The sequence below is a fragment of the Schistocerca americana genome, chromosome 10 (genome assembly GCF_021461395.2).
Source record: "Schistocerca americana isolate TAMUIC-IGC-003095 chromosome 10, iqSchAmer2.1, whole genome shotgun sequence".
Lineage (NCBI taxonomy): Eukaryota > Metazoa > Arthropoda > Insecta > Orthoptera > Acrididae > Schistocerca > Schistocerca americana.
Window position 1 is genome coordinate 164,126,869 of NC_060128.1, and position 25,177 is coordinate 164,152,045.

The 25,177-nt window shown below is 44.1% G+C and overlaps 1 protein-coding gene across 1 annotated transcript in view; it reads left to right on the forward strand.

The window, feature by feature from the left end:
• Positions 1 to 25,177, forward strand: part of LOC124552628 (short neuropeptide F) — a 596,078-nt gene that overhangs the window by 94,237 nt on the left and 476,664 nt on the right. The gene's annotated exons all lie outside the window — the stretch shown is intronic.

The window sequence follows — 25,177 nt, forward strand, 5'->3', positions numbered from 1 at the left end:
TATGGTACCGATGTGTAAAGTTGTATAAGCAAACACCATATTAGCTAGGGTTCCTTGTGGTTGCCACACACATGGTACACAAAGTAAGCGCGTACCCCCATGAGGATTAATGTAATTATACCCTCAGGTGTTACAGATTACAGCAATGGAATGAAATGTATCACGGAAAACTTTCTTTGTAATTCAAAAATCTTTAAAAATAAATGTTTTAAGTACAAAATTAATCACTGAAATGCGTGTCCTGTAGCGCTAAATGTGCATCTTGTTGTAAGATAATCTCTGTGGAAGTGTCGTAGTTATTTTCCTCTGAAAGCTAAGTTCTGCAGAAGCCAATGTACTTACCTCATGATAAACAAAAGTGAAATGCTTTGCGTAGAGATATCTTAGTTATTACGCTTATTGTTGTGATGATGAAAGTACTGTGCTGTAACGTATTGTTGTGCTATGGAAAAGGCTGTCTCCTTGTAGCTATACCACAAAAGTTACTAATAAAACATGTTTTGATTTCCAGAAGAATTCAGAAAAACTGTGCAGATATAAAACAGATACACCGCAAAAGCAACATTGTAAATTGTCACTCATTAGTAGCGTCGTGATAAAACCGTGTAGTTGTCACTTAAACTAACCACTGTGTCGTCTGGTATCTCACAGAAAGTACATTAAACCCAGAATGTATTTTCAAGTAAACCAAAATGTTGCATTAAAATCTCATTAGCAGTACCAGTATGTGTCCTAAGTATGTAAGCCTGATAGTCGTTACGTAATCGTGCAACTAACAAGCAAGAATGTACAAATACAACACTGTGTCGTCTGTTCACTGTAACAATGCATTCGTAATTTCTGTTTTAAAATGTTCCCTAGGTTCTAGACTGGATATTTAACTTCAAACATTGTTGCATGTTAACAGTTTCTTAAGTCTGACAAAGCATACTAGAAATGTGAAGTGAAAAGTTTTATGGCAAAGACAAAGTTAAAAAGCAGATTATCTTTCAATAAACGGTTTTACATGTGAAATATGGTGTAAACCTTTACTCTTCCTAGTACGCAGAGTTTCAACTTCAACGCAATTGTCATGCGGTATACGTCGGTAAAGAATCCTGGAATTTTTCTCAAGGTTAGCGTGTATGTTATTTTCCTCTGAGCCAGCCGGCGCACGCGGCTGCCTGCTGTGCGAGTCATTGTCTGTCTCTTTGTTGGCGTGCGTCGTTATTGGGATTAGGAGACCTAACTTCTACAAATTCGCCTTGCCGAGAGGGCCCAGCTCTGTTAGAATCCCGCCAGTTCTGATGAAATTCACGTCTGTCGTTATGGTTATATCGTCTGTCGTCATGTCGGTAGATTCCGTAGTTTCTTCCTTGTCGGTCACGTGGCGGAGAATTTCTCCCTGAATCGTAACTCCGCGCTGAACTGTTGCGTCTGAAGTTATTCTGTCTCCCCTGGTAATAATTGTTTTGGTTCCCATATTGTCTGTTTCTGTGGTTATCTCTGTCATATTCATTACTACGGAAATGCGAACTTTCTCTGTAACTATTATTACTCTGCCAGTGGTTGTCATATGGGTGGTGTCTGTTTTGGTCACGATTTGCGTTGTAAGAATAGCCTTGTCGTGTCCAGTTATTATTTCTTTCATCGCGGAATTGCGACTGATGTGATCTGTAATTGTTGTGCTCCTGCGTTCCGTGATTGTCAGTGTCACTTTCCAGTTCTTGTAACAGTCCCTGAAATGCTTCAATGTCGTCTTTGCAACGTCCTGCCAAAATAATATGTCGTAAATGTTCAGGCAGTTTGATTAAGCAAATGCGGATGAGTTCTGAGGGGCTGTATGGGTTTGAAAGATACTGATTCTTATGCAACATGTCTTCGAAATATTTCATAAGACTGGAAAATTCAGATTGTTCGAAACGTTTCATCATTATGATGCTATGTTTTACTCAGTCTTGTGTGGCTTGAGACCAATATGCTGAGAGGAAGGCATGGTAAAACTCTCCTTCACTGTGGCAATCGTGAATTACCGATCGCATTCTTACAGCTGGTTCATTCTCCAAGTAGCCACACATAAATTCTAATCTGTGTTCTAACGACCAGTTGGGAGGAAAACAATGCGAGAATTGATGGAGCCATGCTTGTGGATGAATGTCGTTGCCAGAATTCTTAAATGTTTTGAATTTACGTGTGGTAATGAACAGCTTATAGTCAAAATCATCATGTCGCCGAGTCGCATATCGGTCATTGTTAGGTCGTGTCGGCCGTTCCATCTCAAAATTCGGTGCACATTGCCAATTTCTTTCATAACTTCCGAAATGCCCTGTGTTATTATTTTGTGGCTGTTCCGTATTTCTGTGTCCCTCTTCCTGTATTGGGGCGCGAGTATCCTCTGAAATACGTAATTCTTGTATTACCTGTGTCAGCTGATCTTGTACTTCCCGGATTTCTCTTTTGTACTGTGTATTGATTTGATTTTGATTCTGTTTGAATTTTCTAATTTGCTCATACTCTTCTGTGTCAGTGAAGGCTACAGGTCTTGTGTCATTCAGATCATCATCTACCTTTGTAGATAAGTTAGTGACCTGATCCGAAAGTTCGGCTACTTTCTCCGATAGTGAACACATTTCCTCAGTGTGTTTTTCTGAACCAAGTTTCAGAGTGTCCATTTGTGTTGAAATCGAATCTACTGTGTCCTTTAAGTTTTCCTGAGTTTTTGCAAGTTGCGTAACCGAATCGGTAGATGCAACTGAGTCAATTTTAGCCCACAAGGTCTCATGATTTTCATGAACAATGGTTTGCAGTTCTTTTATGGCTGCTTCGTGATTCTCTAATGCATTTTCATGCCGCCAAAAAATAGGTTGAAAATGCTCACAAATTTGTGTTTTTACGTCATTACAGACTTTTTGACATTTCGATTCAATGTTATGTAACTCAGTAGTTAAATCTTCACGTGTTTGTTCAAGTGTTTGTTCCAATGAGTCTAACTTTTTAACATTTTGTTCCACTGTGTCTAACTTTTGAAGCTTTTGCTGTGTTTGTCTCTGATTTTGTTCCATTGTGTCTAACTTTTGCTGTGTTTGTCTCTGATGTTGTTCCATTGTGTCTAACCTTTTAAGATTTTGTTCCACTGTGTCTAACTTTTTAAGATTTTGTCCCATTTGTCTCTGATTTTGTTCCATTTGTTGCATTAATTGCAATAATAATGTATTAGTGTCTGGAATCTGTTTCTCTACGCTTTTCGGCAGTGCATTTGCACCGGCAACATTCACATTTTGACAAGCAGAAAATGTGTCTTGACTTATTTGAGAAAACGGTGATGACCCAAAACCTGAATCTACAGTATTTGCGAAATTGTGTCCTGTCATTTCGGATTCCTGAGGCGAGCTGTTGCCGACCGATCGATCGATAATGCTTCCCTGTTCACTACCTGTTTCACTGTCTACACCATTGTTTGCAGCCCGCTCCATTTCCCTATGCACAATTACCAAATTACTACTTTGAACATCAGTTAATTCATTACTCGGTGGCACTAACACACTGCTTTCATTTTCACTGTCATTTCTCAGTTTACTTTGGAGCCTAGTATTACGTTTCTCACACGCCATTATTGTCACAGTATTTCACACGATAACACAGAAAAGCGCAATTTGAAGAGCAAAATAAAATAACATAGCAATGGAAATAATGTCTACTTAATTGCCCGCGCAGCTGCGAAATACTTGGTGCAACTCTACATGCATGCCACAACTGTGTACAACAATGAAAAACTACAACTACAAAGGAAATTCTCTCTATAATAACGCACTAGCAATAAACAAAAGCTACACTAATTACACAAACTACAAGAAAAAAAAAATCAGAAGATTCCAGTGAGGTATCCTAGGCCAAGGGTCGACATATGAAACGTCCCCTTTGAACAATTCTACATGACTGTGCTTAAACTGACACACAATATTTTGTTAGCGCAACGCAATCTGACTTTCAATAATCCCTACAAAAGAATGGGCCCTGACTAACAGTAAACTATACCTTTCACAAATCACTTACCTCACAAAAATCTTCGCTACTCAAGCTACTGCAATACAGTGAGCGCCACTACTGCCAGCTAAATAAAAGATTCAAACTATGGAAGGCACTAACTACTGATAGGGATAGTTATCAAATGAAAGATATTAATAGAGAACAAACAATGTATTTACCTTGATATCATCACATATAAATATAGCAGTTCATGACAAATTTCAAAACTCCGCCATCTCTCTCCCCACATCCACCACTGCTGGCGGCTCACCTCCAACTGCGCAACGCTACGCGCTGTTCACAGCCAGCTGCCTAACACTACAATGGCAGACAACAATGCAAACTAGACACAGACTGCACACAGCACAGCCAGTGATTTTCACACAGAGGTGGCGTTACCAATAAAAAACCTAAACAGCCTACTTACATCATAAGGCACCTAAGAAACTTTGGATCGATTTTTCTCGGGATTTTCCGAGTAGTGCGTCCTAATATTTTAACTACGTGAGGTGTTAGGGGTCCTCTTTCACCACACAAAATTTCGGGCAAATCCCCGACCCCACGGTCGTGCCGTCTCCTTGTAAGGAGGATAAGCAGACTGCTGGTTTGTTGATGTACAGAATACCTAATACTAAATCAATACTTAAATACACAGCTGTAAAACCAGCAGTGTCTTTACAATGTGCAGCAGATATTTTCATAGGCAAGTATGTCGATACTTTCTCCTTCGACATATCGATACCTTCTGCGATGTAAAGAAGGCCGATAATAAGATCTTTTTAAACATCGGTACACTCCATAAACAGCAGCAATGTTCTGCGTTCGCCCATTTTGCGGTAATACGTGTTGCAAAAACTGTGCACACATCCGATTTCGGCGTGCTGCGAGGAAGGCGCTGTTGTTCCTGCAAGTTGTGTCACTCGCTCACAAGGGGCTGTGTGGAGTCGCTCCTCCCTTTCTCCATCTACTGTTGTTCTTCCCCCTCCCCCTCGCCTACACCACCACCACCACCACCACAGCCGCCCTCACCAGCAGGTGTGAGATGCGACACGGTTTCGCCCGACGGCGCACTTCCACGGGGAGGATGCCAACTTTCTTGCGTGATTTGTCGCGTCGCGAAGTTGGCAACCCCGTGTGTGAACTCGAGAGAACTCGCAGCCGCCGTGAGGCCCACAAGAGTAATGACTGTTTACCTGGCGCGGGGAGCAAAGAAACTTGCTCACCTGATTAACGCTACACTCACTCTGTCTCCTCGCCTTGATTCTGCAGGATACCGCAAAACACACACACACACACACACACACACACACACACACACACACACACACAGTTCTACACCATGAACTACCAGTCCGGTATTTAGCAAAGTCTGTGTATTTTGGATATTAACCGATCACACTTTATCAGAATCTTGTTGTCGACTTGGAGAACTATTTGGCTTATTCATGGATGGGTTTATCGCACAACCCCCACAATGAGGGAGAGTGTGTTAATTCAGAACACTTTCTCCAACGTATAATGTCCTACCTACCGTTTTCCCCTGTGTTAATTAAACCCCAGCAGAGATGGTTGCTGCTTCCGCAGGTAGCGACTGATCCCACGTTACCTCATTGACCGTTGCAATCTTCGCTGTAATCTCGGCAAGGAACAATCGCAAGGTACTACCATCTGGGCAAGGTGGACCAAGAGTTTTTAAATAGATGTTAATCCTCACCAAACTTCTTTCTCAACCGGCATTTGGACTGTCTTTGGCGAGGTAATTTGTGGAACAAAAACAAAAAAAAAACAAAAACAAAAAAAACACATAATTGAAATTCTATAAAGTTATAACTGTAGCTACTCTTGTATATGGTTCCGAATCGTGGACAGTAGCAAAGAAATGAAAAAGTCACTTATGCAGGCGGCAGAGATGAAATATGTGAGGTATGTAGGGGGGTGAAATAAAATCGATAAATTGTGGAATGAAATTTAAAAATCTTTTCACTCAATGACAGGAATGGAATGAAATGAATGGAATGAAATTTAAAAATCTTTTCACTCAATGACAGGATAGAAGAGAACAGATTGGTATGGAAAGGTATTCTTGATAGAATGACAAAAAAATAATTAATTATCGGGCGACTGGAAAGAGAGAACTAGGTAGACCTTGCGAGATGGGTATATGGGTGATAAAGACCGGAACAGGTGACTACTGGGAAGAAGATAATGATCATGAATCGACCATACGTCATTCGGAAGTGATCTTCTCTGTCAAAAACACTATGAGCAGGGATCGTCATGAGAGAGAATACAGTCTTGTATTCATCAAGGCGTGGTTGTCTTCTTAGTGGAATTTTGTTTATCTATTTATTTTATTTCAGACGTCTAGTTCGTAGGACCAAATTGAGAAACAAATCTCCTTGGTCATGGAACTTGTCAGTACATGAAATCACAACAGAAAAGTAATAAGACATAAAATAAAATGATTATGAACCTTACAAAGACGTCAAGCTGTAAGTTAATATAAACGTAATCAACAGTATAGCACAGGAACCAACTTAATTTTTAAACTCCTTGACAGAAGTGACCCATGAGGAAACTCATCAGTTTAGATTTGAAAGCGCGTGGATTACTGGTAAGGTTTTCGAATTCTTGTGGTAGCTTATTGAAAACGGGTGCAGCAGAATACTGCCCCTCCTTTCAGCACAAGAGTCAATAAAGTGCGACCCAGTGCAGATTGTATTTTTACCTAGTGTTAATCCAGTGAAAGATGATAAGTCTTGGGAATAAGCTGATATTGTTAACAAAAAATAACAGTAAGGAATCGCCGATGTCAGAATACCCAGACTAGTGAACAGGGGTCGACAAGAGGTTCGCGAAGCTACACCACTCACTGCCCGAGCTGCCCGTTTCTGAGCCAAAAATGCCCTTTGAGAGTGGGAAGAGTTACCCCAAAATGTATGATATTATATTTTGGGGTAGACTACTTTTCGTGTCAAACTATCACTTACTTCAGATACTGTTCTAATACTAATAATGCCAGCATTAAGTCTTTGAACAAGATCCTGAACATCGGCGATGTTGCTATGGCTGAAATACACTATGTGATCAAAATTATTCGGTCACCTGGCTGAAAATGACTTACAAGTTCGTGGTGCCCTTCATCGGTAATGCTGGAATTCAGTATGGTGTTGGCCCACCCTTAGCCTTGAAGACAGCTTCCACTCTCGCAGGCATATGTTCAGTCAGGTGCTGGTAGGTTTCTTGTGAAATGGCAGCCCATTGTTCACGGAGTGCTGCATTGAGGAGAGGTATCGATGTCAGTCGGTGAGGCCTGGCACGAAGTCGGCGTTCCAAAACATCCCATAGAGGTTCTGAAGGATTCAGGTCAGGACTCTGTGCAAGGCCAGTCCATTACAGGGATGTTGTTGTCCTGTAACCAATCTGCCACAGGCCGTGCATTATGGACAGGTGCTCGATCGCGTTGAAAGATGCAATCCCCATCTCCAAATTGCTCTTCAACAGTGGGAAGCAAAAAGGTGCTTAAAACATCAATGTAGGCCTGTGCTGTGATAGTGCCACGCAAAACAACTAGAGGTGCAAGCCCCCTCCATGAAAAATACGACCTCACCATAACAGCACCGCCTCCGAATTTTACCATTGGCACTACATATTCTGGCATATGACGATCACCGGGCAATCGCCATACCCACATCCTGCCATCGGATCGCCACATTGTATACCGTGATTCGTCACTCCACACAGCGTTTTTCTACTGCTCAATCGTCCAATGTTTACCCTCCTTACACCAAGGAAGGCGTCGATTGGCATTTACCCGCGTGATGTGTGGCTTATGAGCAGACGAACGACCATGTCATCCAAGTTTTCTCACCTCCTGCCCAACTGTCATAGTACTTGGAGTGGACCCTGATGCAGTTTGGATTCCTGTGTGATGGTGTGGATAGATGTCTGCCTATTACACATTACGACACTCTTCAACTGTGGGCGCTCTCTATGAGTCAACATACGAGATCGACCTTTACGCTTTTGTGCTGTACATGTCCATTCACGTATCCACTATCACATAGGCAAAAGTGGACCTAGGGATGTTTAAGAGAGTGGATATCTCGCGTACAGACGTATGACACAAGTGACACCCAGTTACCTGACCACGTTCGGAGCGCCTCATTCTGCTCTCTCACGATGTCTAATGACTACTGTGGTCGCTGATACGTAGTACCTGGCAGTAGGTGGCACCACAATGCACCTAATATGAAAAACGCATGTTTTTGGGGATGTCCGGATACTTTTATGACATAGAGTACGTGGTGTTTCAGTTCGTGAGGGTTGGTGGCTGAGGGCTGGTACGAATCGATATGTCTCCCCATTGCATCCCAGACAGACAGATGAGGGCACAAGGCGGGCCAGTTAAGGATCCGCATATTTCAAAAGGCGTTCGAGGTGTGTCTTCAGCGTGAGGTCTTATATATCCTGCTGGAACATGTCATTTGCTACCAGTGCATGACAACAGGATTTACCATTCTTGCCACATACTGGCGAGCGTTCGTGTTCTCTACAACCATTAGCAAACCAACCCTGTGATCATATCCGATGTCTCCCCACTCCGTCGTTCCAGGACCTGGAGACATACGGATATCGAGCAAAGCTGCTTCCTGAGACATTTCATCAGACCGTCTAAGGAAACGCTGGCGTCAGTGTGACTGCCTAAAACAGAAGCATGACTCCGAAAACCACAGAATGCCACTCAATAACAAAGTAGATACAATCTCCACGCGGTGCAAGATGGATATAGTATGGTGTCAGGAGTAAACGGTGCAAGACAACCTGAGATCTTAACGCAACTTGCAGTAAGCTGTTCCCGACGGTTCGTGGTGTTTCCCTATGTGTGTTACCTATTCGCAGATTTCTAGTATTATTGCCAGGAGTTTGGGCTAAAGTTATGTTTTGTCCAGCACAGGAGTCTAAAAAGGGAAACTACATTGTTGAAGTTTCGCGCATGCCTCGTCAGAGTACTAAAACTCAGACACTAGTTTTTTACTGTCCATTTACAAATACCAAGAATCTCCAGTGTCGTTAAAAAAGACTACTGTGGACTTGGATCGTTTTAACTCTGAAAACAGTTGACTGTATTTCTAAGAGTACTGATGCCATCAGGTGGATAAAATTTTAGCCGCGGACTTAGCTCAATAACACCCTGCAAAACTGATTTTCGCGGTGCTACGATATGTTTTGTTGAGCGTTAATGCACTTTGTACATTTTACCCCCGAACCCACCGTATGGAGGATGGCATCAAAGCAATCTAGGATATAGAACGTTACGTCAGCTTGATCCTCTGCGTCCAGTGACTGGTTCAGGTGCAGTGGTGTGACGTGTCACAATAGTTTTCGCCTTTGATGTTAGAAATGTTGCGAATCGATGCTCACGTTGCAGGTTGTGGGAGGAATATTGGCAGGCAGAAACGTCTGCTCATTTCTCTCTCACCTAGAACCCCCATCCCACCTGTTCCACCCCTCTCACGCTCTTCCCCTATCCACGTGACACACACACACACACACACACACACACACACACACACAAGCACGCACACACACACTACGTGTCCTGCGCACCGCGCTGTAGCTTCCAATCAGACGTGAACAAAGCGACGCCCCCGTTCGTCATTGCTTCTGCGCCGGAGATGAGAAACAGCCGCAACCACAGGAGCCGCAACGCCACCTGGCCTGCCTCTTCGCGCACCAGCTTCCGGGCTCGTAACGACCAATAAGCTGGCGAAGGGATAGCGTCTCACGCGTGCGTCAAACACCTGTGGATATGCGGCGTAATGGAACGTTCGGGAAACAAGTCTTTGATCGCTACACCTCTTTCTCTTTCGGACGAACCCGTTAAACTGAACCTACCGATACCGAAAGTGTGTCTTATGCCGGCGTGATTATGGAGCGGCAAGTAATGAAAATTTTGTGCAAGCGTAAAGAGAACAGAAAACTGGCACTATTTCCCTTTGTGTCTGTATCAGTGTTTGGAACGTAAGTTGAAGCAGACTGATATGTAACGTGGCTCGATAGCCAGGTTCAGTTCGAAGGTGATAGTTGCGTAGTCGTGTCGCTCGGCGGTATCGAACTCTTCAGTTAATCCAATGGATCTACCTGTAATGCTCTAAACGTACATTCACAGATATTTCTTCCTCAAATTAAGGTGTATATTTGCCACAATTAGTCCTCTATTTATCCAAGAATTCTCTCCTTGCAGGTCATAATCGACTTCTTATATCCTCCTTCCTTCATATGTCATTTGTTGGTTTGCCTTCGAGGTAGCAGGATTCCTTTACTTAATCTATTTCAATATCACTAATTTTAATATTAAAGATTATCACTAATCTCATTTCTGTTACTCGTCATAAGTTTCATGTTTCTTCAGTATGCTCTCGGTGCTAATTAGACTGCTTAGCACTTTCAACGGGTCTGACAGTTCTTCCTCACTTAAACTAAGGATAGCAATGTCAACTGCGAATTCTATTGGTGGTATTCGTTCACCCTGAGTTTGAATCCCATTCCTCATCCTTTCATTTATTTCCATCGTTGGTTATTCTACATATAGATTGAGCAGTAGGGAACAAAGTCTGCTTCCCTGTCGTACACTCTTTTCAGTCGGGGCACTTTCCGTTTTCCATTTTTAGTTCCGCTTCTTGATGCTTGAACCAACTGTCAGTCGTGACCACAACAGTGTTCTGTGTAAATGTGACTGCATTTCGTCGGAGCTAAGTGAATTCGAAGATGAGCAGTGCTCTTTTTGTGAGACCTCCCGTAAACAAAGTTGCTTTAGTGGTTTGTGTCTGAAGAGGGACCGTATCGAAGATTTATACCGCATAAAGGGAAAGCGAAGAAACACCAACCGCTAAGTCACAACGCGGACGAAAGTGTGAGTCATCGCGACGGACGGTCATTACAGAACTTAACGTCACACTTGTGAACGCTGTCAGCACCCAAACTACACGAAGAGAGCTCCGTATGACTAAGCAGCGAATTGTAGCGCGAGCTGGAATTCCAAAACCACTGGAAATGTGCTGCCGAAGTCATAACACCTAGATTGTGGAAAGTTGCAGGATGAGTCTCATTTCATACTAACTTCTGGCTGCGATTATGTCCCAAGAGTGAAAGATTTCGAGGGTACGATGATAATGTGGGCAGCATATTACTGTATTCCATGGGTCCCATGGCTACCTTGCAAAGCCGCTTTACTGCCGAGGATTACTTGAACAGCTGCCGAGAATTCTTCCGGGTTATATGGCCGTAGTTCATGGAACTCTTCTATTCCTGACGTTTCGTCCAAAGCTACGTTGGACATCTTCGGAGGTGCTCCTGGTTGTGCTGAGTCTCGCCGGCAACCCGGAAGAATTCTCGGCAGCTGAAACATCTGGTCGTGAAAGTCTTCATTCTATGATTACTTGAACATTTTGAGTGACCAGGTGCTTGATATGGTACAATACTTGTTCGCCAACGGTGGTGCTGTATTTCAAGAAGACACGACCCCTGTTCACACAGCTCGCATCGTCCAAGAGTGACTTTTCGAGCACGAGGATGAATTTTCACATCTCCACCAGATCTCAGTATCCTTGAGGCTTTGTGGTCCACTTTGGAGAGAAAGGTACGTGATCACTACCCATCTCCATCAGTTAGCTGAACTTCCCATTATCTGCAGACACAATGGTATAAGGTTCCTCTTGAAAGCCACACAGGACCCGTATTGATCCATTATGAGACGACTGGAATGCCAACGGTTATGCTACAGCTTGTAAGGCTTCGGTGTTTCCATATTTTTCCCACCCCCTGTAGGTTCTACACTACTGGCATTGCAATTGCTACTCCGCGAAGATGACGTGTTACAGACGCGAAATTTAACCGACGGGAAGAAGATGCTGTGATATGCAAATGATTAGCTTTTCAGAGCATTCACACAAGGTTGGCGCCGGTGGCGACACCTACAACGTGCTGACATGAGGAAAGTTTCCAACCGATTTTTCATACACAAACAGCAGTTGACCGGCGTTGCCTAGTGAAACGTTGTTGTGATGCCTCGTGTAAGGTGGAGAAATGCGTACCATCACGTTCCCGACTTTGATAAAGGTCGGATTGTAGCCTATCACGATTGCGGTTTATCGTATTGCGACATTGCTGCTTGCGTTGATGGAGATCCAATGACTGTTAGCAGTGAGGTTCAGGAGGTTAATACGGAACGCCGTGCTGGATCCCAACGGCCCCGTATCACTAGCAGTCGAGATGACAGGCATCTTATCCACATGGCTCTAACGCTTCGTACTTCCACGTCTCGATCCCTGAGTGAACAGATGGGGACATTTGCAAGACAACAACCATCTGCGCGAACAGTTCGACGACGTTTGCAGCAGCATGGACTATCAGCTCGGAGACCATGGCTGCGTTTACCCTTGACGCTGCATCACAGGCAGGAGCGCCTGCATGGTGTACTCAACGACGAACCTGGGTGCACGAATGGCAAAACGTCATTTTTTCGGATGAATCCAGGTTCTGTTTACAGCATCATGATGGTCGCATCCGTGTTTGAGGACATCGCGGTGAACGCACATTGTAATCGTGTTTCGTCATCGCCATACTGGCGTATCACCGGGCGTGATGTTATGGTGTGCCATTAGTTACACGACCCGGTCACCTCCTGTTCGCATTGACGGCACTTTGAACAGTGGACGTTACATTTCAGATGTGTTACGACCCGTGGCCCTACCCTTCATTCGAACCCTGCGAAACCCTACATTTCAGCAGGATAATGCAGGACCTTTTGTTGCGGGTCCTGTACGGGCCTTTCTGGATACAGAAAATGTTCGCCTGCTGCCCTGGCCAGCACATTCTCCAGATCTCTCACCAATTGAAAACGTCTGGTCGATGTTGGCCGAGCAACTGGCTCGTCACAATACTCCAGTCACTACTCTTGATGAACTGTGGTATCGTGTTGAAGCTGCATGGGCAGCTGTACCTGTGCACGCCAACCAAGCTCTGTTTGACTCAATGCCCAGGCGTATCAAGGCCGTTATTGCGGCCAGAGGTGGTTGTTCTCGGTACTGATTCCTCAGGATCTGTGCACCCAAATTGCATGAAAATGTAATCACATGTCAGTTCTAGTGTAATATATTTGTCCAATGAATACCCGTTTATCATCTGCATTTCTTCGTGGTGTAGCAGTTTTAGTGGCCAGTTGTGTACAAAGAAAATTGAGCTGACGCTTGTTGTCCACAGACTGTTACGTTTCAAGAAGTTGTTCGGTCTACTAGAGAAGCGATTAGTGTCACGACGGGCTCTGTAGGGAGTCGCCTGAATTGAGGTAATTAGTGAGGCTGGCCGCTTGGAAACGGCTGCACCCATGCGCTATGCAGCGTGTGCTCTGGTGCGGCGTCGCATTCGACCGCAGCCTTCGCATTTCCCTTGCAGATCTGAGACCGTGCGTTCGCTTGCACTGCTGCCTCCACCCCTTCCAACATGCCTCCCACTTCACCCCAGGTGACGTCACATCACATGGACATCTTTATGCATGCCGCAGATGCGACCCCACACCCGCGGACCTCCCCGAACTGCTCGCTGACCGTAAGCAACACCTGTCCGTCCACGAAGCTGCTGAGGCAGCGATGTCGGAAGCTGAGGCTGTCGTGTCCTGACATAGGTGGGAGAGGTAGAAAAGGGGTTACTGGTCAGTCTGCGCTCCCGAGCGGTACAGAGCAGAAGGCAGAGGGACAATTCATAGTGAAGGCATTTGATTGTTTCCTTTTATCTGAGCTAACACTGGCACAGGCATTTACTAGGAATGCAGGTGGTGAGCATTGGTAGGGAACTCGTTGTGGAGACTCTTGGAGAAACAGGGTTTGGAAATAGTTGTTTATTCCAGACAGGACTAACAGATACACTGGAGGCTAGTTCTAGGGTTAGAAAAAGCATGAATAACACTGTTACAGCAGAAGCCAGTGCAGAAGTCGCAGGAGTGGATGCTACCCACAGTAGCAAACACTAGCAGCATCTTAAGGCAACAACTTAGTTGCAGAGCAAAACATAATGAATGTGCTACTGTCCACTGAGGCACTTCAAAGTGAGAGAGCAGACTTACGCGGAGCTGGACCGACGCTGGAGTTGACGGACGCGGATTCGGCGCCCAGATCGTCTGAATGAGAACTCCGCCAAAATGCGGAATCTAGGGGTTTTTAAGAGTCGCGGGGGGGCACTGTTAATCCCACTTAAAGCCACCTAGCCAATGCCGCAGGTATCTTGCAGGCGCCTGCCAATCACGGTTTAGTTAGGTCCCCTCTTCTGCTCCTAAGGCGGAGATGTTAATGAGTTGCACTAAGTCCGTATTTGGTATCAACACTGTTCAGCTGAAAGTGAAACGTAACTTCTCTCCCAAATAAGGCTTGCAACATTATTGTTATACGTCATTTAGCCCCCCTCTCCCCCCCCCCCCCCCCCCCCCCTCGGGCGCCCCGGTGCAGGGATTGCCAGGTCAACAGTTGGAGTTTTCGCTCTCTTTCTAACCCTTGCGAGCCTACTGACGTTGCTGTTCTCAGGGCTGGTATCAAGCCGGCTTTATACGCTAGTACGTGCCTGTTGGTTACAAAGTTCTACGGTGGCAACCTACAACAGCGTCTAGACGACGTATGAAGTTACATGTTAATTCCTTGAAGAGTAGCTAGCTCCCTGGGACCACGTCTGGGGGCATCTGCATTTTCGCAAGGCTGTCTCCTTACGGTTTACAGCATGTAACAATATCTCTCGTAGTTTCATCTGCCCTCAGCATCGTCTGTGCTTCCGCACCTTGGATCGCCTGTCCTCCTTCCTCGCAGCTTCAAGATAACTCTACAGTAGCAGGGAATAATCAGTATATTACAAGGCGCGATTGGACAAAAGCGGAATGGACACAGAGCTGCAGGCTCCCTTTCCTAAACGCGAGCCACGAGTCACAAGCGTGGTACTGCTTCTCATTCTGGAATCTTTACTACACTGATAGAAAGTATCCGGACACGTAACAGTAGACATCAGTGCGATGTGTCCAAACTTCGGCCTTATGGCCGATTGCATCGGACTGGCCGGCCGCGGTGGTCTAGCGGTTCTGGCGCTGCAGTCCGGAACCGCGGGACTGCTACGGTCGCAGGTTCGAATCCTGCCTCGGGCATGGGTGTGTGTGATGTCCTTAGGTTAGTTAGGTTTAAGTAGTTCTAAGTTCTAGGGGACTTATGACCTAAGATGTTGAGTCCCATAGTGCTCAGAGCCATTTTTTTGCATCGGACTGCCGCAGGGTAAAGCGTGATTCGTCACTCCAAGCCGCACGTTTCCAATAATCCAGTACCCAGGGGCGTCGCTTAGCACCAACTACAATAACGTGTGGGATACGAGGCCTGCCCGACCATTATACCCCATTCGCTTCGACTCCCTGGGATAAGTAGGACTGCTGGTAACACTTTGGAAACCGCAAGTGATGTGTTTCGCTCATTCGTTTCGCTTTTTTACAACCACCCATCACAATGTTCGACGGTCCCAGTCCAACTGTGTATGAGGTCTGTCTGGCTTTGATTTAGCTTTCACGTTTCCACTTCACAACCGCGTCACCAACATACACTACTGAAAGGACATTGCGGAGACATGGCTGCCAGGAAGTTTCATACCAGCGCACACTCCGCTATAGAGTGAAAATTTCATTCTGGAAACATCACCCAGGCTTTGGCTAAGCCATGTCTCCTCAATATCCTTTCTTCCAGTTCTGCAAGGTTCGCAGGAGAGCTTCTGTGAAGTTTGGAAAGTAGGAGACGAGGTACTGGCGGAATTAAATCTGTGAGGACGGCGTGAGTCGTGCTTGCGTAGCTCAGTTGGTAGAGCACTTGCCCGTGAAAGGCAAAGGTCCCGTGTTCGAGTCTCGGTCCGGCAAACAGTTTTAATCTGCCAGGAAGTTTCTTAAACGATATTGGCTCCGCGGTTATGTGGTCACGGCGTTGGTTTGCGAATGATCTCGTTTCTCCCTCGTTCCCCCCATTTTTCTTTACAAAATTATGTACTGTCCGTCCGGTGATTGACATGTCTGTCTGTCGTATTCAGATCGTGGTGTGACGTCCGTTTGATATAGCGGCGTATAACGAAGAGACGTCAAGACGTACGTACCTCCGATTTGTTCTACCCAAGTACCGCATCTTATGCCTCCTGCTTTCCGTTTTGGAAATTTTGAGTCTTTAATGACTTCTCTGCAACATAGTCCACAGCCATTTATTTGTTGTTTTCATTTCCGTGAGATGTCTATGCGGCATCTCGCCTGCTCTCGCTATTCATCATATTTACTTGCGACGGAAATATATTCTTACTATATGACTCATATTCTAAAAATCAGTGCGTAGTAAGGCAATTGCCAAGACTATAGAAGGAGAACAAACACGTCAACGGCTGGACGGACAGTTCATAAATACATGAAAACACAGTCGGGTACGAGGGAGGTTTGACCAGGGATTTCCCGTTTTGCAGTCCAACACCTTTACCTTGCTTCTTGCAACCTGCACATCTTGAGATTGGACCTTTCACTGTTCTTATTATGCGCCTAGATTTTTGTAATTACGTTTCCTCGAGACATTTAAATCTCATCTTTTCTACGACAATGGTGGAAGCTGAATAAATGAATTAAAATTTCTGCTATAGCCCGGACTTGAACCCAGGCTTCCTTGCTTACTAGTTTACACCAACTGTGGGTAACATTGCCGCACGGACTACCCAGTTCCAATATCCTCCTCAATAGCGACGATTTAAGGGGAAAATAAGCTGAAGGCATGAAGTGATGTTTGTGTTGGGGAGGAGGACATTGGACGTGCTTAGTCCGTGCAGCAATGTTAGCCGTAATGCTGTACTGTTGTAATGGTTAGCATTCCTGTTCAAATGTTCAATTCCTAAGGTACCAAACTGCTGAGGTCATCGGTCCCTAGACTTACATAATACTTAAACTAACTTACGCTAAGAACAACACACACACACCCATGCCCGAGGGAGGGCTCGACCCTCCGGATGGAGGTGCCACACAATCTGTGACATGACGCCATGTGTGGCTAGAATTCCTGCCTAGTAAGCAAGGAGGGGGGGGGGGGGTTGTTTGTGGGAAGAGACCAAACGGCGAGGTCATTGGTCTCATTGAATTAGGGAAGGAAGTCGGCCGTGCCCTTTCAAAGGAACCATCCCAACATTTGCCTGGAGCGATTTAGGGAAATCATGGAAAACCTAAATCAGGATGGCTGGACGCGGAATTGAACCGTCGTCCTCCCGAATGCTAGTCCAGTGTGCTAACCACTGCGCCACCTCGCTCGGTAGTAAGCAAGGAGACACAAATTTTAATTCATTTATTCAGCTTCCACTATTGTGTATCTTTTTGACATTTCAGTACACCTTCTTGTTCCCACGGTTGATCTGTGTTCAGTTTTTGAGGGGCTGCCCACTGGTCCATTTTACCACTAAATCTGCGGGGACTGCGGTGGGGAGTTTCCCTTGTCGGAAGCATCTGCTAACAGTCAACAGTCAGCGCTTTGCGGTGACGGAATGAACTTCCACATCAAAACGAGCTCAGGTAAGAAGTGCCGCGACTGGTAGACCGTTATAGCGGGCTACGGTTTGACAAACGCTTGGATATGAAACAGCGAATCTGACAAATAAGTTTCATCCTTTACAGTGGTGTCAGTGTAGGGTACTTGCAGAATGCGAACGAGTTCTACAGGGCAGTCAGTATGTGTGGCTTGAGAGCTTCTGAGTGATTCCCCATGCCTCAGCCACAACAACCATCCACCATAATATTCTGCGATAATTCTGCAGACTTTTTTTTAGCTTTATTTTTCTTCCGGCTCTTACCATTCATATCACCTTTTCTTTGGTTATTCCACGGACAGCTTCATTCGCCTCACTTGCCATTCCTGTTAGAATCTCACAGTTTCTGACGTCGACTACCTGTGTTTCTGATTCGTCCCCTTGTGGCCGAGTGATTTATTGGGGACAGGGAGCCCCTTCCCCCTGCGTGTGGCCCTCGGCGCCAGCAATCTGTCGCGCCGGCAGGCCTGGGTTCGCACGGCCCTGTACTCATTATACGGGACAGGGGCGGCACCCGTGCTGTAACACACGCTCGAGTAATGGCTACACGGCTGTTCGCACGTGACGTACCAGCCACGTGGGACGCTCCTAGACACGCGCCGCTCCGTCCTAGACAAGCTCCCTCCCACCACTCGGGGGATTCTGCGCCACACTGATCTACCTGCATCTACAACTGTAAGCTGCAAGCCAGTATCTACATCTACATCTACATTTATACTCCGCAAGCCACCCAACGGTGTGTGGCGGAGGGCACTTTACGTGCCACTGTCATTACCTCCCATTTCCATTCGTGTATGGTTCGCGGGAAGAACGGCTGCCGGAAAGCCTACATGCGCGCTCGAATCCCTCTTATTTTACATTCGTGATCTCCTCGGGAGGTTTAAGTAGGGGGAAGCAATATGGTTCAAATGGCTCTGAGCACTATGGGACTTAACTGCTGAGGTCATCAGTCCCCTAGAACTTAGAACTACTTAAACCTAACTAACCTAAGGACACCACACACATCCATGCCCGAGGCAGGATTCGAACCTGCGACCGTGGCAGTCCCGTGGTTCCGGACTGCAGCGCCTAGAACCGCACGGCCACCGCGGCCGGCGAAGCAATATGTTCGATACCAGAAACGCACCCTCTCGAAACCTGGCGAGGAAGCTACACCGCGATGCAGAGCGCCTCTCTTGCAGAGTCTGCCACTTGAGTTTATTAAACATCTCCGTAACGCTATCACGCTTACCAAATAACCCTGTGACGAAACGCGCCGCTCTTCTTTGGGTCTTCCCTATCTCTTCTGTCAATCCGACCTGGTACGGATCCAACACTGATGACCAATACTCAAGTATAGGTCGAACGAGTGTTTTGTAAGACACTTCCTTTGTTGATGGACTACATTTTCTAAGGACTCTCCCAGAGAATCTCAACTTGGCACCCGCCTTACCAACAATTAATTTTATGTGATCATTCCACTTCAAATCGTTCCGTACGCATACTCCCACATATTTTACAGAAGTAACTGCTACCAGTGTTTGTTCCGCTATCATATAATCATACAATAGAGCATCCTTCTTTCTATGTATTCTCAATACATTACATTTGTCTATGTGAAGGGTCAGTTGCCACTCCCTGCACCAAGTACCTATTCGCTGCAGATCTTCCTGCATTTCGCTGCAATTTTCTAACCCTGCAACTTCTCTGTATACTACAACATCATCCGCGGAAAGCCGCATAGAACTTCCGACACTATCTACTAGGTCATTTATATATATTGTGAAAAGAAATGGTCCCATAACACTCCCCTGTGGCACGCCAGAGGTTACTTTAACGTCTGTAGACGTCTCTCCTTTGAGAACAACATGCTGTGTTCTGTTTGCTAAGATATTCGGTAGGCTCTTACTTTGTTAATCAGGCGACAGTGCGGAACTGTATCGAACGCCTTCCGGAAGTCAAGGAAAATGGCATCTACCTGGGTGCCTGTATCTAATATTTTCTGGGTCTCACGAACAAATTAAGCGAGTTGGGTCTCACACGATCGCTGTTTCCGGAAGCCATGTTGGTTCCTACAGATTAGATTCTGGGTTTCCAGAAATGACATAATACGCGAGTAAAAAACATGTTCTAAAATTCTACAACAGATCGATGTCAGAGATATAGGCCTACAGTTTTGCGCATCTGCTCCACGACCCTTCTTAAAAACTGGGACTATCTGTGCTCTTTTCCAAACATTTGGAACCTCCCGTTCCTCTAGAGACTTGCGGTACATGGCTGTTAGAAGGAGGGAAAGTTCTTTCGCATACTCTGTGTACAATCGAATTGGTATCCCGTCAGGTCCAGTGGACACTTATTTTGATGTCAGCCATTTTTTCGTTCGTGCGAGGATTTAGAGAAGGAACTGCAGTGCGGTCTTCCTCTGTGAAACAGCTTTGGAAAAAGGTGTTTAGTATTTCAGCTATACGCGTGTCATCCTCTGTTTCAATGCCATCATCATCATCCCAGAGTGTCTGGATATGCTGTTTCGATCCACCTACTGATTTAACGTAAGACCAGAACTTCCTAGGATTTTCTGTCAAGTCGGTACATAGAATTTTACTTTCGAATTCACTGAACGCTTCATGCATAGCCCTCCTTACGGTAACTTTAACACCGTTTAGCTTCTGTTTGTCTGAGGTTTTGGCTGCGTTTAAACTAACAGGGAAGCTCTCTTTGCTTTCGCAAGCGTTACATGGGAATGCGGATTTCCTCGGCGAATGTCATTGATGAAAGGTTCTCGGACTATTAGACAAGGCGTCATGTTATCAAGAAGACTGTAACTTCACTTTCTTATGTATATCTGTGCCTGAAGTGTATACTATAAATGAACAAAACTATACCAGAAAAATGTGATCTCTGAAGCCCTATATTGTGCATTTGAGTGAACAGTGGTGTGTTTCCCGACATCACGGTGTATAGTTTCCAAAATCTTAAAAATACGCCACAAAGAAACCAATAAAAATGTACACATTAAATTAACTACTAAATTTTGTCTAATTTACCCAAATTACTTTAAAATTTACGTACGTAACTTCCGAGACAAAAGTCAGAATACCAAAATGTTTCACGCACGAATACATCACACTGTTCATTGAATTTTGCTTTGTATGACAAGAAAATAGCTTCCAAATTGCTTGTAAGCTATTTAACCTAGCCTTCGATTACTGTGTAATGAAATTGTTCTGTATGACTAGATCCCTGAACTATTCTTACGGTCAACTCGGTACAGAAAAATTTTCTCTCGAAAGTGGAGCACGGCAAGCAGCGCCGCAGCAAAACGAAATTAAAATGGTAAACTAAAAATTACATTCAAAAGTGTGTGTACTGCCATGTGGAATGCAGACGCAAGCAACATAATATTTGTTGCGTGTCGATAATTTTGGGTAACAATGTTCTACAACAATTTTAGAGAAAAGAATTACTTTGTAACTTCACTTTCAAGATTGTGAACACTATTCACTTAATTGTGAACACTATTCACTTTATACAAAAGTGACTGGTTTTAGAAACAATTCTGACTTTTTATTTGAAAATTTACTTTGCACAAAAGATTAGTAGTAGTCGTATGGTATTCTGCCTTACGGCAGGTCTTGTCATGGGTTAAGTCTCTTCCACTTTTGTCTGTCCACAGCCAGTCTTTTCATTTCTGAATATTTGTCTCCTTTTATACTGTCCAGCATTTGATATCTTCTTTTTCCTCTTCCCCTTTTTCCCTCCACCATTCCTTCTATTCCTTCCTTCAGTAAACAGTCCCTCCTCAAACAATGTCCAATCCAATTCCGTTTTCTCTTTCTCATAACTTTCAGCATGTTTCTTTCTTCTCCATCTCTTCTTAATACTTCTTCATTCCTTACTCGGTCTTCCCATTTCACTTTTTCCATTCTTCTCCATATCCACATCTCTAGTGCCTCCAATCTTCTTTCATCTTCCTCCCTCAATGTCCAGGTCTCCGCACCATATAGTGCAACGATCCAGATGTAACATTTGGCAAGTCTTTTACTCAGACCGTTGTTTAGTGGTCCCCAAAGTAAATTCTGTTTCCTCTTGAATCCTTCTTTTGCCAGTGCAATTTTTTCCTAATTTCTTTTGAGCAATACATGTCATCTATTATTACACTTCCCAAGTAATTGAAGTTATTCACTTGCTCTATTTCCTCTCTTCCTATTTTCATACGGCATTTTCTCCCCTTTCCTCCAATTACTACCGCATTCCAGTCACCCATTACAACAATATATGCATTTATTTTCTTTCTCTCTGCTAAGTTTTCTATCGTCTCGTAACATTCTTCTACCTCTTCATCTGAATGATTACATGTTGGCATATATACCTGGATGATAACTGCGTCTTTCTTTTTTCCTTGCAGTCTCATCATCATTATTCTTCCACTGACATATCCAACCTTGATAACCTTGTCTTTCAGTCTTTTATCTATAAAAAAATTCCAACCCCATACTTTCCATTTTTATCTTCACCTGAATAGTACAACCGGAAGTCGTCACTTTCTAGTTCTCCACAACCACCCCATCTTACCTCACGCATTCCGAGTACATCCAATTTTTTTCTTGTCATTTCATGTTTGACGTTTTCTAATTTCCCTTCCTGGAGAAGGGTTAAAACATTTCAAGTCCCAATCCTCTATAAGTCTTCCTACTTCTTCTCCTTCCCTCCTTTTCCATTTGCCCTAATCTCTGGAGTCCTCGTTGTATTCCCCTCACGGAGATCCGATTGAGGGGGGACTTTACCTCCGGAATATTGTACAAAGAGGTCCATCCCATGAAGGTCTAGGGAAGTAGTTCCAGTGGTGGTTCCTCGTTGCCTTCCACTGTCCTCCACATTCTGTCTGGTCGCTGACCCAGTTTCCCGCTGGGGTTGGTTACCCAACCTTCCAGTGGGTTGCTCAGCTTAACGGGGGCACCAAAAGATTAACCTACCCAAAATGATCTCTTTTCTTCTTTAGGAAATGAGTGTATGGAGTAAAACTTTTGTACATGGCTGCACGTTCAGAGACCGTGAATAGTTATAATTGAAAGAAAACAGCCCTTGGTCACGATTTTTTACGAATTAACCGGGTTTCGACACTGCTAGGAGTGTCTTCCTCAGAATTTAAATCAAAGAAAGGTCTATAACATGGTCACAGAATCATGACTAAAAACGTATGGTACAGGGTATAAGTACAGAATCATCGTGAAAGATTGGCAGTGCTTATATGTCATTTATAAGATAATAAATATTCCAAAAGGGCTTTAGTCACACAGAAATTTAAGATAAAAAATTGTGATGGCGAACTACTAAGGATTGCTCGTTACTTGCGTGGTTACAGGTTGCAACGTGTAAAAAAAAAAAAAAAAAAAAAAAAAAAAAAGGCAGACAAACCAATGAACCAGAAAAAAGCTAGAATAATCTTAACTTCCTCAGACTCTTTGCCAGATTGGTCCTCGAGCAAAAAAAATTGAGGTAGACCGGCTAGCAGATATCCAGTAGAAATTAACAGGCTTAAATATAATGTATCATCGTTACCTCCAGAGGATATAAGATTAAATCCATTTAATCACTGGCGAGCATGAAATGATAAGAGAGCAACGTACAAGTGCCCTAATTGCAAAGGCTATAACAGTGTCTTGAAAGGAGGATATAAGATGAACATCAACAAAAGCAAAACAAGGATAATGGAATGTAGTAGAATTAAATCGGGTGATGTTGAGGGTATTAGATTAGGAAATGAGACACTTAAAGTAGTAAAGGAGTTTTGCTATTTGGGGAGCAAAATAACTGATGATGGTCGAAGTAGAGAGGATATAAAATGTAGGCTGGCAATGGCAAGGAAAGCGTTTCTGAAGAAGAGGAATTTGTTAACATCCAGTATTGATTTAAGTGTCAGGAAGTCATTTCTGAAAGTATTCGTATGGAGTGTAGCCACGTATGGAAGTGAAACATGGACGATAAATAGTTTGGACAAGAAGAGAATAGAAGCTTTCGAAATGTGGTGCTACAGAAGAATGCTGAAGATTAGATGGGTAGATCACATAACTAATGAGGAAGTATTGAATAGGATTGGGGAGAAGAGAAGTTTGTGGCACAACTTGACCAGAAGAAGGGATCGGTTGGTAGGACATGTTCTGAGGCATCAAGGGATCACCAATTTAGTATTGGAGGGCAGCGTGGAGGGTAAAAATCGTAGAGGGAGACCAAGAGATGAATACACTAAGCAGATTCAGAAGGATGTAGGTTGCAGTAGGTACTGGGAGATGAAAAAGCTTGCACAGGATAGAGTAGCATGGAGAGCTGCATCAAACCAGTCTCAGGACTGAAGACCACAACAACAACAACATAACTTTGTCACATGTAAGAAGTGCAAAGTAAATATACGTTAAAATAAACAGAATAACTGCTTTCTTGAAGACACGTCGCATTAATTCTTTAATAGCTGTTCATCATCTGAAGTTTAAAACAATATCTTTATACTTACGTTCGTTAGTGGTGTAAATTCCGCATGGTTTTGCTTTAAGTCCAGAGTGTCACAATGAGTGAATACGGTAAGTTTTGTACAGTTTTGCCTAAATCTGAAGAGTAAAATAATACACTTTTTATTATTTTTTCAATTTCATCATTTCAATGTCATTAATATTCTTCAGCAATTTCAAATACAAAGAATTATTTGTGTTCTAAAACAACTGTGGAACGAAGGGTTAAAGTAACTTGTCACAGAACTTTACACAATTTTCAAATCCTATCAACCTCTGACTGAATATTTGTGCAGCTTTGTCAGGCGGTACTTCATTATAGATAACTTCATCCTCCACGAAAAGTTTGACGTTACTATTAATATTACCTGCAAGCTCGTTAATACGGTAACATCAAAAGTAAGGATCCCACCACACCCTGTGGCACACCCGAAATTACTTCTACATCTGTCGACGATTCGCCATCCAATGTAACATGCTGTGTCCTCTCCAACAGGAAATCCTGATGTCGCTTGATACTTTTAGGATCGTACTTAGGATAATAATAGTAGGTGTGGTACTGAGTCACATGCTTTTGGAAATTCGAGAAACACTGCTTCTCCCTGACTGGTTTCGTGTGTGCCTATCGACAACTACGCGAAGTACTGAAAATCAAATTTTTGTTGCTCCTGGAAGCCGCTGTATAGGCAACCTGCAACTAGGGACGTATTCCATGATAGTCGTTGGTAGTCTGATATACACTACTTGTCATTAAAATCGCTACACCACGAAGATGACGTGCTACAGACGTGAAATTCAACCGACAGGGAGAAGATGCTGTGACATGCAAATGATTAGCTTTTCAGAGCATTCACACAAGACTGGCGCCGGTGGCGACACCTACAACGTGCTGACATGAGGAAAGTTTCCAACCGATTTCTCATACACAAACAGCAGTTGACCGGCGTTGCCTGGTGAAACGTTGTTGTGATTCCTCGTGTAAGGAGGAGAAATGCGTACCATCACGTTTCCGACTTTGATAAAGGTCGGATTGTAGCCTATCGCGATTGCGGTTTATCGTATCGCGACATTGCTGC